The sequence below is a fragment of the Musca autumnalis genome, unplaced genomic scaffold (genome assembly GCF_047663935.1).
Source record: "Musca autumnalis isolate F117 unplaced genomic scaffold, ASM4766393v1 scaffold_5, whole genome shotgun sequence".
Classification (NCBI taxonomy): Eukaryota; Metazoa; Arthropoda; class Insecta; order Diptera; family Muscidae; genus Musca; species Musca autumnalis.
The window spans coordinates 119,510,994-119,528,065 of NW_027412088.1; positions in this window are offsets into that span (position 1 = coordinate 119,510,994).

A 17,072-nucleotide genomic window follows, 5' to 3' on the forward strand; every position below is an offset into this window, starting at 1 on the left:
AAGTTTTATACGAAATTTGGGAAAATATCGGATGTTTCATCCAAAATTCGAAAATTGTCGTATGTTTTATCCGATATTTGGAAAAATATCAGGTGTTTCATCCGAAATTCGGAAAAATATCAGGTGTTTCATCCGAAATTCGGAAAAATATCAGGTGTTTCATCCGAAATTTGGAAAAATATCAGGTGTTTCATCCGAAATTTGGAAAAAAAATCGGATGTTTTATCCGAAATTCGAAAAAATATCGGTTGTTTCATTCGGAAAAATATCAGGTGTTTCATCCTAAATTTGTAAAAATATCGGATGTTTCATCCAAAATTCGAAAATTGTCGGATGTTTTATCCGAAATTCGGAAAAATATTGGATGTTTTATCCGAAATTTGGAAAAATATCAGGTGTTTCATCCGAAATTTGTAAAAAATATCGGATGTTTCATCCGAAATTTGAAAAAATATCGGATGTTTCATCCAAAATTGGAAAAAATATCGGAAGTTTTATCCGAAATTCGAAAATTGTCGGATGTTTCATCCGAAATTCGGAAAAATATCAGAGGTTTCATCCGAAATTTGGAAAAATATCGGATGTTTCATCCGAAATTCGGAAAAATATCAGGTGTTTCATCCGAAATTCGGAAAAATATTGGATGTTTGATCCGAAATTTAAAAAAATATCGGATGTTTTATCCGAAATTCGGAAAAATATCGGTTGTTTCATTCGGAAAAATATCAGGTGTTTCATCCGAAATTTGGAAAAATATCGGATGTTTCATCCGAAATTCGGAAAAAATCTGAATAAGTAATAAATGTTGTTTTTTAAATAAATATTTTCATTTAATTTTTATAAAGAAAAACATAAGCATTTATTTCATTTTATTAAAAAAACAAGTAGGGAAAGCGTTAAGTTCGTTCGGGCCGAACTTTTTATACCCTCCACAACCTTCAAAATACCGAAAATCGGAAGGTACCGTTCTATGGGGGCTATATGATGGCGTGGACCTATACCTACAAATTTATGGGGAAAAGTTTTATATCCTCAACGAAGACTAAATACCAAATTTCAGCCATCTCGGTGTGATAATGAGGCCAAAACCTTCAAAATACCGAAAATCGGGAGATATCGTCCTATGAGGGCTATATCAAAACGTGGACCTATATAAACACTTTATGGTGGAAATGTTTCTTAGCCTCTGGAAACACAAAATACAAAGTTACAACCGATTCTGTTGTCAAATGGGACTAATACATTCAAAATATTTTAAAATGACGCGTACTTTATATCGACACCTCCAAATAATAGTATGCTAAGTCTAAAAAGCGAGTTTTGCAGGACAAGCTCTAAAAGTTTGGAAATTTCTTTGACCTTCAGTACTATGCTAAGTAAATATTTGTTTATAACTTCTGTTCGGATTGTCCGATCATTACCAAAATTTGACAGAATTTAAGTTAAAGGACGTTAAATATAAGAATGTAAAGAACTTGAAAACATGCTAAGTCGACTTAGCATACTATTGTTTGGAGGCGTCGATATGGGGCGTTATATGGGGGCTATACCAAAACGTGGACCTATATAAACTAACTTTGGTAGGAATGTTTTTTGGCCTCTGGAGACACAAAGTACCAATTAACACCCAATTCGGTGGTCAAATGGGATAAATATCTTAAAAATTTCTTAAAACGACGACGCGTCACACGTCATTTTGTATGGGGGCTACACGAAAGCGTGGACCTACATAGCCCGCTTTCAATACCAAAAGTCCTACGTACATATAATAGATTTTTCCAAAATGTCATCAACATACGTCAATCCGTTCGGGCGTTAGAGTGATTTCCACAGACGGACAGACGGACGGACATGGCTATATCGATGTAGAATTGCGCGCTGATCAAGAATATATAGTTTGTGGGGTCTACAATGATTGTTTCGATTAGTTACAAACGTAGTGACAAACTTAATATACCCCCATCCTATGGTGGAGGGTATCTGCAAAGGGCGTATCTGCAAAATATAAGAAAATGTAATATATGTAAATATGTATTGTCAAAAGGCGATTACAAACTTACCACACTTTTTGTAGGTCCGGGTCTTCTTTTAATTTAGCGTCGAAGTTCAAAACTTCTTCTGTGGAATGTAGTTTGTCAAGTGAAAACAAATTGTTTGCGTAGCAATATGAAAATAAAATTAGAAAGATATAAAACACGACGTGAAAGTATTTTTTCTAATAGCAGTGGACTGCATTTTTATTGATTTAACGTTCGTGGAACGGTATTACCTTTCTACAAAGGGTTTGACGAGTTGGACGTGATCCTATCGTTGGTGTTAGTTTTAAATAACTCTAGCGTATATACTGAGAGGCGGGCTTTTCTGAAACGTCACTCATTAGATTCTGTCATTACCTTTGATATTATGTACGAAGTACATAGTCGTATTTTAAGGTAGTAGACAGACTCTAATGAGGAGAAAAAGCATCCTTGGAACAAATTTAAGAATTAATATGGGTTTAATGAAACCTTATAGAAAATTTTTCATTCCGCCGGCCTTGCAATATCCAGCTATGTTGCAAAATTGAATGTTAGTTATTTAAAAAAGTACTTTACATTCGTGTGCCCGTGCGGCACGATCGTGCAATGCCTCGTGGAGGCTTTGATCATCATGTAAAGATTGTGAAAGGTGATTGAATACCACCTCTTACAGATTTACGTGGCGAGACCACAAGTTTCTCCTGGAGGAACTCCGAGGAGTCGCCGAGGGCGAAATTAATTTGTATAAAAATAGGACTGTATTCTCCGAAGGAGGTACAGTACCAGCTGTCCTTTTTGACGTAGGCTTCATGTGGAGTGGCGTTTTAATCAGCTTGTTGTTCCTTGTCGTGCATGGGGACGTCATCCTCACACCATCGTCGCAACCATCATTCGAAATTTTCCAAGTCATAAGAAAAATGGAGAGGAATCGAGAATTAAACAATAAAACAAACTTTTAGGTCAGAAGGACCTTTTAACCGTTGGTCGTTTTACACATACAGTTAGTCAACTTAATTATTGCAAAACCAAAATTATTACAAAATTTAAAATAAAAGATCATTTTATTGGCATTAATAAATATAATTTTTAATATTTTTGTTAACAGTATAATTCTTACAGATGTCTATTAGTATAATAAAATAAAAAGTAGCTACATTTCACTAAACATTTTCTTAAAATTAACAAAAATGAGAACAACTCATTATTTGCACTGTCAACTAAAGAATTGCAAAATTCACAACCTTTTAGTCTTTCACGGTAGTTTTCGAAAAGTTGGTTTTAATATTTCGTATGCCCACCTTTGGCATCGAAAACAGCTTGTAAAAGTTTCTGAATTTAATAAATAAGTTTCGGAATGTAATTTTCCAACGGTATTTTTTGCCATTCTTCTTTATTGCATTTTATTTAGTCCCCCAGGTTAGTGGGGGCCTATTCCCCACTTTTTCCTTCAAGTGTACCCATGAATTGTCGATGTGGTTAATATCTAGACATTGGAACGGGGTGTAAACCTACATACATAAATTAGTCCTACATAAATTACATTTATGCTTAGGGGCGTTGTCTTGGCTGTCCTTATATTGCAATTTGTTTGAATTTTCTGGGCCAACAGGCCTAACTTTCTTGACGCTTTTGGTTAAATCATGTTTTGAAACATCTAAATAAAGTTTCTCTGTCATTGTTTCCTCCAAAATCTGGATGTTACCAACGTCACAGCTTGGCATACAACCCCATACAATAAATTACAGTTTTCCAAACTTTACGGTATGTATTAATGTTTTGTTTTCCATGGCTGTAAGATATTATCGAACGTCATCCCGATACTAAAGATGGCGTGAAAAGATATCTGTAACAAGTCTGAATAGTTTCTGTATATTGTGCTGGGAGGGCAATGGTTTTTACCTAGTCACTCGTGATGAGTGCTTGTTATTATGTAGCAATTTTCTGACTTTTCCATGTGACACACTTACTCCAAAATCATTTTTAATTAAAAAAGCAATTTACATCTAAATTTTTAAAAATTCGTCGTTTGCAATAATATAGTTGACTAACTGTATATAGCCCGATGCTTCGCGGCTCTAACACGGCCATCAAAGCTATATTTTTTCAATAACACGAAAAAGTAGTGCGGTCGCGTAGACGCCTCGAAACATGGTCTATTATTAATTAACTCCGTGGGAGTGGGAATATGTAGGTTTGAGTGCCGTCGGGATTAAACTCCGTTTTCAGTATTAGTTTGATACCCTCTTTCGAACATAGATAAATATTTTTGCCCCGGAGGAGCTTGGATGAAATATCCAGTGACGGAAATTTTTAAGACTTTTTATTAATTAAAATTTTAATCAAATGCCTAATGAACATTTTCGTATGTGCCCATTAAAACCAATAAGATAGGCGGCCGTTGAGCCAAAGTTTAAGTAGATGGTCGTAGAACCGTGGGAAAACTAACCTAGCATGGCTTACTAACCCGTCAACACATACACCAGCGAAGCTTAAGTGCATGACTGTCAATAGCGTCCGTATGGATAATTGTGAGCCCGAAAACTCAATGTCCACGGTCGTATACCCTAACTATTTTAAGGAGAATCCCTAAATAGAAGGCCCAGAATGGGTGTATGGCATAGCATCTGTAAGGATCCAGCCGAAGACTGCACTTTGCGCTATCAACGAAACTAATATCTTAGTATGAGAACCCTGTGCCAGAATCTTCGGATAAAGATCTGCACCAAGAAGAAGGTCAACAGAACGGGAAGAGAATTTATCGGGGTCCACCAAACGTAGATTTGGCAATTGTGGTAGAGTGTCAGTTGGGATGGAACAGGAGGGCAGATCATCTGCAATGGTCGGGACGACAAGAGCAGTTGTGTCCATTGAATGCGTAGCGTCCAACGGAGACACAATGTGAATGGAACATTCTTTGTCAGAAATGACGGAAACTGACCTACTTACACCCAAAATTGAGGCTCTAACTGCATTTGTGGGTATACCTATTCTACTCTGCATATTTTCAGAAATGAAAGATGATTCAAAAGCAGGATTAATTAAAGCTCTGGCTGGTTACGTAGTACCTTGGTGCACAATATGGACCATAGCCGTGCCTAACAATATTTCTCTATTCTGAGTGGTTTGGAATACTTGTCTAGAATTAAAAATGGAAGACCTGTAGAGGTAGAAGGGGAATTTAAAGCAACTAAACTCCTGGAATCAGGTGACGTCGGAGACGGTGAGATCTCCCTGTGTAACAGGGTGTGATGCCTTTTAGTACATTTGCTACAATTATGTACACTATTACATTTTGAAGCTTTATGTCCGTGGGACAAACAGTTAAGACAACAGTAATGCTTCTTAACTATACTTAACCTGTCAGGAACCCAAAGTGTAAGGAATTTTTGGCAAACCCTAAGATGGTGCCTTTATCGTGAACAAAGAGCACACGATTTAGGCGAGGGTGCACGAGAATACAGTGAAGAACGAGGTGTGCTTTGTGGCGTTGCCACAGATGTTTTAGTGCTTTCACCATTCGTGGAATGGGAAAGTCTTTTGTTGCGATTTAGAGGTTCGACGTAGTCTATGCCCCTAATATCACGTAAGCAGGTCAGAGTTTGGATTGATGGATTGATCCAAATCTGCCCACGAGGACAGTGCGGACTTGTTTTTAATGCATTGTTCCCAAAGCACAACAGAGGTTTTAGGTAATCTCTGAAGACAAAGGAAAACTAGAATAGGATCCCAGTCTTCTGTCGGCACGTCATAATTAAACATGTACTTTATATCTATATATATATAGATATATATATTTTATATATATATATATATATATATATATATATATATATATATATGAGGAAAAGTCAAAATTTTTTAGTTTCCATGAAGCCAAGGTTTGCACTATTATAATACGCGAACTATTGTAGTTTACCAGTAACTATGACTTTTGCTGGATTAATTTAGATGTTTTTGTACAAAGCTCAAAAATTTAACAAAAAAATTTAATTTACGTGGTAGTTACGACCGCGTAAAGGAAAAAACATAGGTAAAAACACGTTGAAGCTAAACAGGTTTTTTACATTGCTATTCGATTTCTGATTAAACCATTCAAATGACTGACATCTGTCCAAAGTAAAAGTAGGAGAATACAAAATGAAGATAACACTTCTAATGTATCACTTTCCAAAATTTCCACTGCATCCACCTTTTATGGATGCTGACATTTTGAAGCCGGATTTCAGGTGTTTTTTGTATTTTTTATGTAACTGGGACGCGCATTCGGATATTTCGAAAAACCAATTATAGGATTAAATAACTCGCGATTTCGCATAATCTGATATGTATATTGAGTATGTAGCCCACACAGCAGCAGAGTAATCTACTGCCAAAGGCCAAAATTTAGTGTGATATTTTTTCTAAAAAACCTATTTTTTGGGTACAGTATTTACAATATCGTTTTGAGTGTGCTGGTACCCCGCGATATTTTAGTTTTTCGACGATCCGGATCATATGAATCACAGATCATAAAAATCCATCTACTAGAACGGCGGAAATGGCTACTGCAAAAATTGAAAAATTTGCGAAAAATGTTTTTCAAAATATCGCTGACTAATTCGCGTTTTATGTGGATCGTTTCCATTTCAATGAAGAAAGTGAATCATCACTCGCGTTTGTGCGAAAACAGCGGTTTGAAAAATTTAGTGGCGTGGGAGCTGTATCCGATTTATCCAAAAAATACTGTGTGATGCTACATCCACGGTTCTTGATGGATTTTATTGAAATATGTTTAGATCGATGTATTTTTTCACGGTTGATAGTGAAATCGGATGCGCATAAAAAGTGTATGCACTTTGTGCAAAATATAAGCGTTATATAGTTTGTTGCACACTAAACTGCAGACGATGCTACATCTTAGCGGCCAAAGTAAATCCTGGCAAATGTGTACAAATTAAAAGAGAAGAATTCGCTGTATTGGTAAACCGCATGCGCATCAAGTGATTTTTTAGGATTTCGCGATTTACACGCATTTCAAAATGAACATTACCCGATACAATTTTATTTCAAGATTATACCCCATTTAAAGGAACCCAACATTTATTTGAAAGATATCCATATCTTCTGCTAGATGTTAGCGTGTTTTCGAGAAGTGATTAGAATAAAAAATGTGATTTATTGCGTGAAATTTAACTAAAATAGAAGAAAAACTCCGACCTATTTTTCTTACATTTTGTTCAACTAACTCACAAAATAAATTTTAATAAATATTTTCTCTTACAAAAATTTTATAAATTTCCTCAATATATTTTTTTGTTTTCGCTATAATATGAAAACCACTAAACGGATTTGTATAGTTTTGGTTTCATTTGAATCTTCGCGATGTATAGATTACGTACATATTTTTTATATATTTTTCAGAGGCATAAGCAGGTTGAATTTTATTAAAACAAGTTGCAAACTACCAATTGTTTGGAATTCTTTCCTAATTTCCGCGAAAATGCACAACTTTTTCACTAAAGTTATGGGACCTCAGTAAACATATAGTATGTAGGGAGCCCCTAATTAACAGATTTTCTCAATATAATGATTAGAGTCTTTTAAAGATTTTTTTCTTTTTATCAGAATTGAAACCGCCATAACTTTTGCGCGCAACAACCAAAATTAGTATCACGAACAGATTTAAGAATGGCATTTTTTTCCCAATCTATGCACCAAAAATCTTTCATGTAGCTTAAAAAAAATTTTTTAATTTTTTTTTTATGGAAAACTAAAAAATTTTGTCTTTTCTTCATATATATATATATATATATATATATATAAAATTCTTGGAGACTGCCATGATGTTCGAAATTAAACTCCTCCGAAACGGCTGGACCGAATTCGATGAAATGTTGTATGTGGAGTTTTTAGGTCTGAGAATAGGTTTTTAGCTATTTTTTATACAGAGTACCTCCCTCACAAAATTTTTTAAGAAAACGTGATATCAAAGATAATTTTGAACGTATTGTTTAAAAATTGACTGCAATACTATGGTAATAACTGTCTTGATCCTGAGTGGTCATCTCGGAAGTGGAATATCGCGGTCAGCCCAATTTTTTAAAAAATGTATAATTATAGATAATATCCTAAATTTTAGTAAGCGTGATTACAAAAACGCTATAAACACTGGCTTCAATTATTGGAAAAGCGCGATCAACCCCACATTTCGGAATACAGTACAACCCAAATAACGTTAAATGTCCCTTGACCGAAATTCCAAAAAATCGATTGAGAAATCAGGCAAAACATAATTTCAAAGATGGTTAAATAACTAGAACGTCTACAAAATGTACATTGGTCACTAAAGCGATGGTCCAGCAATTCGGTGCATCTATAACATATATAAATGTATATAGGGTTCTTAAAGACTGGCATGATTTTCTCAATTAAACTTCCGAATCGGCTGGACCGAATTGAATGAAATTGTGTGTAGGTTCATAAGGTGGGAGAATACCGAAAATGGAAAGATTATTAGACGTATTGGTACTCAATACAATTGCAATTGTGGTCTCTGCCATTAATGGGTGTTTTGGAAGCAGAATACCGCGATTGCGTCCAATTTTTGAAAATTTTATTCTTACTGATTAGATTTACAAATTTAGGAAGTGGGACAGCAAACATGGCATTAACATTGACTTCAGTGCTTGGAATAACTCGATCATGACCACGTTTTTTTAATACAGCAAAGTCTAGATAAACTCAATAGCATTTTGAAGTCATTTTTTATGAATCACAGATGTTTGCATGTTTAGGAGTACAAAATAATAACGTGTTCAATGAAAAATCTCTCAGTTAACATGAAGTAAAAACGACGTTAAGTTCGACCGGCCCCAAGTTTTATGCACACCACCATAAATTATATTGAAATCAGGTTTAAGACAATCCGGTTGAATAACGTGGCTAAAACATTCAAAATCCCCAAAAAATTGGTAGGTATCGTTTTATGAATCAAAACATGGATTTATACCGACAATTCTCTGCTTAAATATTTGATACCTCCAAGGAAGACTAAATACCAAATATAGCCATTTCTGTTGAATAATGCCGCTAAAACATTAAAAATCGGAAGGTACCGTTCAATGAAGGCTACATAAAAAACTTCTACCGAATATTCTTTGGGGGAATGTGTGTAGGTTTTATACCCACACACCAAATTGCCATAGCCATTTCGGTGGTATAATGAGACTAAAACCTCCAAGTTATCGAAACTCGGGAGGTACCGTCCTATATGCCGATAATTCTCTGCAGAAATTGTTTATAACCCCAAGGGAGACTAAGTACCAATTATAGCCATTTCGTATGAATAATGTGAATATATACTTGAAAATACCGAAGATCGAGAGGTACCGTTCAATGAAGACTATTTAGAAACCTGAACCTGTACCGAATATTCTATGTTTTATACCCACACTGAATACTAAATACCAAATTGCAGCCATTTCGGTGGGATAATGAGACTAAAACCTCCAAAATATCGACACTCGGGCCCTACCGTTCTAGGGTAGTTCTATCAAAACGAGGACCTATGCTGATAATCGCTTGCAAAAATGCTGTATGCCTATAAGGGAGACTAAATACCAAAGTATTGTCATTTCCGAAAATCGGGCGGTCAGTCGGTGCTATATCATAGCAGAAATGAACAATTATACGAAACTTTTCGCCCCTATAGTGACGGTAATGATCATAATACGAAAAAGACGCTGTTTACGGTACAAATTTCATGTTTTCTTAGTACAGCTTATATTTTGATGCTTTGGAAGCTTCGGGAGCATGTTTGTAACAGAATATTTTACATTTCTGATTCAACTGGTGCCCAAGGACTGTATCAGACAATATTACAAGACAATTCAAAGCCTTCTGTATGTAATTTGCGCCAAGAATTCCCCAGAATCTATTCACTTCTTGAGAATAAAGGATAAGTTTGTTCCTTAGTAAATAACTTAATTGCATCACAAAACGTTTGAGGAATTCCAATAATTCCTACTTTATTAGGACCCTTTCGAATTTGAATATATCCTAATACCTTACGCTCTAAAAGAGTTAAAAAAGCAACTCTTACTAATACACAAATTACTAATAACAATCTACCAATAACAAATAATAAATTTTCTAAATAACACATGTACTATTTGTAATATAAATTACATATATTAATTCTAAATTTATTGCACTAATCTGCCATAAAAGTAATATTAATTATATTCAATAATAAAAATAATAATTTATCAAATATTAGGTCCTTTCGTACTGAAATATTTTAATTTTTTAAAGATAGAAACCAACCTCGCTTACACCGGTTTGAACTCAGATCATGTAAGAATTTAAAAGTCGAACAGACTTAACATTTAAGCGGCTACACCTAAATATATCTCTTAATCCAACATCGAGGTCGCAATCTTTTTTATCGATATGAACTCTCCAAAAAAATTACGCTGTTATCCCTAAAGTAACTTAAATTTTTAATCGTTAATAACGGATAAATTATTCATTAATTAATGATATAATTAATTAAAAGTTTTTTAAATTTTAATAACACCCCAATAAAATATTATCAACAATCATAACAAAAAAAATCCTAAAAATTATAATTACCTAAATATAAAGATTTACAGGGTCTTCTCGTCTTTTAAATACATTTTAGCTTTTTGACTAAAAAATAAAATTCTATTACAAATTTTTATGAAACAGTTAATATCTCGTCCAACCATTCATAACAGCTTCCAATTAAAAAACTAATGATTATGCTACCTTTGCACAGTTAGGATACTGCGGCCATTTAAAAATTATTCAGTGGGCAGGTTAGACTTTTTAATTAATCCAAAAAGACATGTTTTTGTTAATCAGGCGAACATTAATTTTGCCGAGTTCTTTATAAAAACTTATCATTAAAACTTATTCATACATTAATAATATACTAATTTAATCATTATTACTTCATTTTTAAAATTAAAATGAATACTTTAATAAAAAAATAAAATCTAAATAAATAATCTAATTTATAAAATAAATTATAACACTTTTGCTAAAAATAACTATTTCTAAATCTATATTTATTATTTTATTTAAATATTTTTAATAATTTATTTTACAGCTTATCCCATAAAATATTAAAATTAAATAATTACTTAATTAATTTAACTAACTAAATAATATAAAATTTCTAAATTAAATTTATTTCTTAAAGAACTAGATACCTTTAAAAAAGAATAACATTTCATTTCTAATATATTATTAAAAAAAAAATAATAAACATAAACAACAAGATTAACTTTACCTTAGTAAATACAAAAACTTTGTTATTAGTTAAGTTAACCTCTGTGAGTTTGTTTTTGGCACCATTACTGGTTGACTTAAAAACCAACTTGCCACGCAACGAACTTCTATGATAGGGAGTGTTTTTGTTGCTATTCTAAAGATTTCTTCCTTCGGCCTAATAGTAAATTGTGGCATAAGCAAAAGTAGCAGTACATATTGAGGTAGTTGGTAATGTACATACCGTATGTACATATCTTATCTATTATATATTTGAGCTTGGTGATAAGTGACTGACTGACTGACTCATCATCAACGCCCAGCCAAAACAGCTAAAGCTAGCAGCTTGAAATTTTACCAGTGGATCACTGTTGATGCAAATGTGCGAGATAAGGGCGGGTTTTAGAAAATTCGTCCTGAAACCACAAAAAATAACAACAACAAAAATCCTTATTTTTCATTATTATTACGTACTTATTCACTTAGTTGGCCCTCTGCAAGACATGTGTCAAATTAACAATGCTATAACTTCTTGATACCGTAAACGATCACACATAATTTCAAATTTTGTAGTTTACTTCTAGGCGCACTTATTTTATCGTAAACCACTAAATAATAGAAAGACAAGACATTTGTTATCTTCCATTGCAACAGATGTCGCAGTTGGTGATAATGGTATAAACATCAATTACGCAAAAAATACAAACCGATCCTTATTTTGTTTTCAAATAACAGGTGTCGCACAAAAGATTTTCATTCGTTAAAATCCAGTTAGAAAAAATGATTACAAACGATGCATTTGTAAAAATTTAGATTTTCAATTTAAAATTAAAACAAAAATTCTTTCAATAAATTATGTTGGGTTTGTTGAACAAATGAGTTGCTGTTGAAGACAACATTAGGGGAATAAATTCAGAAATCAGCCAGAAATAACGACAACTAAAAACTGTATGGACCTGACTTTTTGGTAATAACTAAATGTTTGCAAATCAATGAAAGTGCAATAAAATTGTGCATATTACCAGGATTTATTTGCAATTAAGAATTTTATCGTATATGGAGAAGTACAGTCATAACTACTCAATTTTCAATTTCAAAATCTGTAATTTGAAGAAATCCCTAAATAATTAATGAAATCAATAATAGGCCCCAAACCAGAGACAAAAGATTGGTTCTGTAATTGAAAACGATTTTGGAGTATGTGTGTTACGTGAAAAAGGCAGAAAAGTATTACATAACAAGTATTCATCACGAAGGGTTAGGAAAAAGTTCTCTCCCCGCAAAATATAAAGCAACGAATCAGATTTGCTACTAAGAAGATTGCAAGCCCGTTAAAGTACTTTGATGACGTTATATTTTCTGATGAGATGAAAATTATGTTGCACTATTACGACGGAACCCAAAAAATATGGCGCAACCATCTCACAGCCCTGGAAAATAAAAATGCAATACATACTGTAAAGTTCGGAGAACTGTAAGTTATGGTATGGGCATAGACAAATGAAGTGTATAGACAAAGGATTACTCATGTTGAGTGCTGTCAACAGACACAAACCAAAATACTCAACATTTTTCGAAGTCGATTTTTGAGAAAAATTTCAAGATTTTCTTTTACATCTGAGGATGTCGATTCCGTCAAAAACTAACCCCATACAGCTTTTGTTAGAACAAGATGTTTTTAAAATTGTGTTTTTAATTGAGTTGTTCTGTACTCGATGTTAAAAAATGAATCGTATAGACAAAGGATTACTCATACGATTTGTTCCTAGGTTTTACCATTTTTGAGAGAATTTCAGGTCACAGTTTTAGGTTTTTTGTTAGGTTTTCGCGAGTTTGCTTGAAAACGGCAAGTATTGTCAAAATGGGACTAAAAAATCTTATAGCTGTGAAAATTTCGTAGTTTTTCCTAGGTTGTACCATTTTTGCGATATATAAGTTAAAGTAGGGAAATTGCAGTCCTGACATTGTTTCATATCGAGACGATACAGTCAGTGAATTGTCCTAATCTGGACATCTATATCTTAAAAATGGTAAAACCTACAAAAATATCATAAAGGACAATTTTGTAGAGAATTTTCGATGCTACAACAATTTCTTTATTCCATTTTGATAGGGCGTGAAAACCTAAAAACCGCCAAAAAATGTGAACTTTGACCGTGATTTATTTAAAAAGCGCTTAGGCGATTTTTTTATTCCCAGGTGTAAGCTCCTTTCATTTAATGTTGGTTCAAGAGCAGCCCTTTGTCTATACAATCCGTTTTTCTGTGGCATGGGGTTGTATATAAAGCAAGGGCTTTGGTAAAATATGGATTTCGGAGGAAACTTTGAAAAATTATTTAATCGACAAGTCAAAATTGGGTTTTTGGACACTGAAAATTATAAATTATAATATAAACTCTACCAATACAAGACAGTGTAGACAGACGTAAATCTTATTTACGTAGGACTTGGTTGTTATACAACTACAACGAAGACATCGACACTAAAGTCCAAAGTCCAAATATTAACTCCATTGAAAATTTATGGGTTCATCTGAAGACAGAAGTCGGGAATAAGACAGAACAAGATCAATGGCACAAATACCAATAAAATATGACATTTCGAATTGTATTTTTTTAAATCCCAGGAGTTTACAAGCTGTATTTGATACCCAAAGTAGGTATACGTTATATTAAGACCAACTTTTCCTCAAAGTCCCGATACGATAAATGTTATACAAATAACATTTAGATAACTAAAACAGTCAAATGTATAAATTTTTCGCAGAATACTTTCTTCGGACATCCTCAATGTTCATGTGAAAAAGAATGACAAAAGTCGACCAACCCTAAATATGTACATACAAAATGTATATGCAAAGTTTCAACACATATGTAAAAACATATCGTGTAAAGTATCCATTACATATTTAAAATTACAACGAAAATAAACACATCTTTGCTCTGCAGAAAAATTGCAATTTTCAATACATTACTTTTCAGTGAAAAAAATCTGCGTTTTTGAATAATGGTTATTGAATGATTATAGTATAGTAGATTTCTATTAACGCTGAATATTTTAAGACAAAATAATTAATTAATGGCCTGTTTCTCTAAGATGATTCGAAATCAAATCCGTTCGAATTACTACCAACCAAACTCCTGTTGTTGTAGAAAATATTTGTTTGACTGAAAACAAACATGACTCATAAATTTTTTATATTTTTCAAAAAAAAAAAAAGTTTGGTAGTAGTTTGAACGAATTTGTATATGTATCGTATTAATGAAACTGGCCATAAATCTTCTTATGATAAAGATTGTCGATTTTAGAATTTTTTGTTATACCCTACACCACACTGTGTTAAGGGGTATTATCAATTTGTGCATTTGTATGTAACATGCAAAAGGAAACGAAATAGGTCAATGGTTCCTTTCGATGATCTACATAGCATCACATTCTGAGTCCATTTATACGTGCCCGTCCATTCGTTAATGCACTTTTGTCGCATTTATTATCCTATCCGGGTTAAAATTTATGATGGTTGCAATTTTGACCAAAGGACTATAGCTATTGCTTTTGACGAGAATAGGTTGAGATTTGGATATAGCTCCCATATATTCTCCCGATTCCGTATATTCTATCCACCAAACAACTATTTTAAAACAAATGTGTAATGAAATCTGTTCAGTAGTGCGATTCACAAACTTATTTTGTGAGTTACCGACAAGTGTCGGTAAAATTAAAATGCTTATAATTTCGGTAATTACCGAAAGAATATGTGGTAATACCTTAAACTGTCGTACTTTACTGGTTAAAGAATTTGTAAATAGGAACGGGTGAAACTATACTCTGCATTTTAATTTATTTATTTATTATCCTCCTATATATACGTGTGAATTCTCCGCTAACGAAGTAGCGGGCACTTGCTAGTACATACATATGTACATATTAAACACTCATGTCTGCATGCAATGCATACATGTACGCGTATAGCAAATCTTAACAACATCGAAAAGTTTCCTTTAAAGAAATATAAAAAATCATATTTTTTCATAGTGCTGGCGTAAATAAGAAAAATAATTTAAAAGTGTAAAATCGCTTGATGTAAAATCGCTTATTAACGCATTGAAAATATTTAAAAAATTGTGTCCATTCGCGGAACAGTATTACGTAAAAATAATTCCACAAACATCGCAGAAGGATATCAATAGAAAGCAGCAAATATGGTAAGTAAATATGCAAATGTGTTCTTTGTTTTTATAAAAAAGTATACCTTATCATTTAATGTTACCTGATCTTACCTGATCATTTACCCAAACCTCTTTGGATGCTCTTTCCTTTGTAGATTAGGGTTATAACTTTTTGACATTTTTATTTTCAAATATGATTTCCTGTAGTGAGAAATAAATAATAAACCAATTTAAAAATTTTTTGAGAAAAATCCTATGTGGCAAGAAAAAAATTGTTTCTCAAAAAATAAGTTCCTGTTTCCTATAATAACTTTTATTCTATTTAAATATAGAACATGTAAGAAAGTATCAGTCAACTGTGCTGACAGAGATATATCCTCAGGCGCTGATACAAAAAAAGTAAGCAAAGGCTATAGTCGGACGGGCCGACCATGTGATAGCCTACACCACAACCTCTAGGAATTAGCTTTGTTCAACCGCCTTGAACGCTGAATGTCCGCGTCCGATTCGTAGGCCTGACCACATCAAATTTTCAACGGTTTCAAAATACCCCTTTGTAATGTTGGCGATATTTCCTGAGTATTTAAGCCATGAAAGACGTCTTTACAAGTGGCAACTTAGGACACGCCGTTCGGACTCGGAGATAAAAACTAGGTCACATATCAATAACTTAATATGAATCCATTGATACACTCCGGTTCATCTGAATAGAACCAAACAATAATTGCGTTCGTCGGTGGGATTTTCTTTTTTGGACCTGTGAATGTCCACAGCCAATGAAACTGGGTGGAACCCATCGATTTGCTTTCACTTTCCTGGGATAAAATATCAATTTTTGGATTGGAGCAGTAGAAATTTGAGTTATCGTTATCATATTTTCTCTGTTTCGAACTCATAAAACTATCAAATGTGACTTTTTTGTAATTTTATTGTAGTCTAAAAAATGTTGAACATAATTCAGTATAAAATTTTGACTTTATAAATTGTTTCTACCGATTTCTTCTTATGAATATTTTTTTGATTTTCATCAAATTCCAAGAACTAATACAAAATTTGTTGGCAATCAACATTCACGGCCTTTATTTATAATTATTAATAGTTTTTGTTAAAGTTGACCGCGTCTAACAAAGGACTTGTGTAAATTTTTACTGTGGATCTATCCTGGTGAAGCATTAAAACAAGCTAATATTTTGACATTTTTTAATAAAGCGAGTAAAAAGTACAGTTATAACGCATATGTGAAACATGTTAGGTATTGAAAATATCGGCTACTATATACTCTAAATGTCCACAAAAATATAATTTACAATTCCTATTTTATCGTCCGATATAACGGTATATTGGTAGGTTATATTCAGCTTAACCGGAGTGTATAAGAGAAGCCTCGCTTGTCCCTCCTTGGCCCATTATTTCAGGAAGTATGGACTTACCCCGAAAAAATTCAAATAGATCCGATACGAGTCCTCAAACTGCACTTTTCCCAAATTTTGTGTGGGAGGTACTCGAAGGACGGGACCGATATAGTCCATATTCCAACCTGGTACATGACTGGATAAAAAAATACGATGTGCAAAGGTTGGACCAATCAAAAAATCCCCTTGAGAGTTATCTT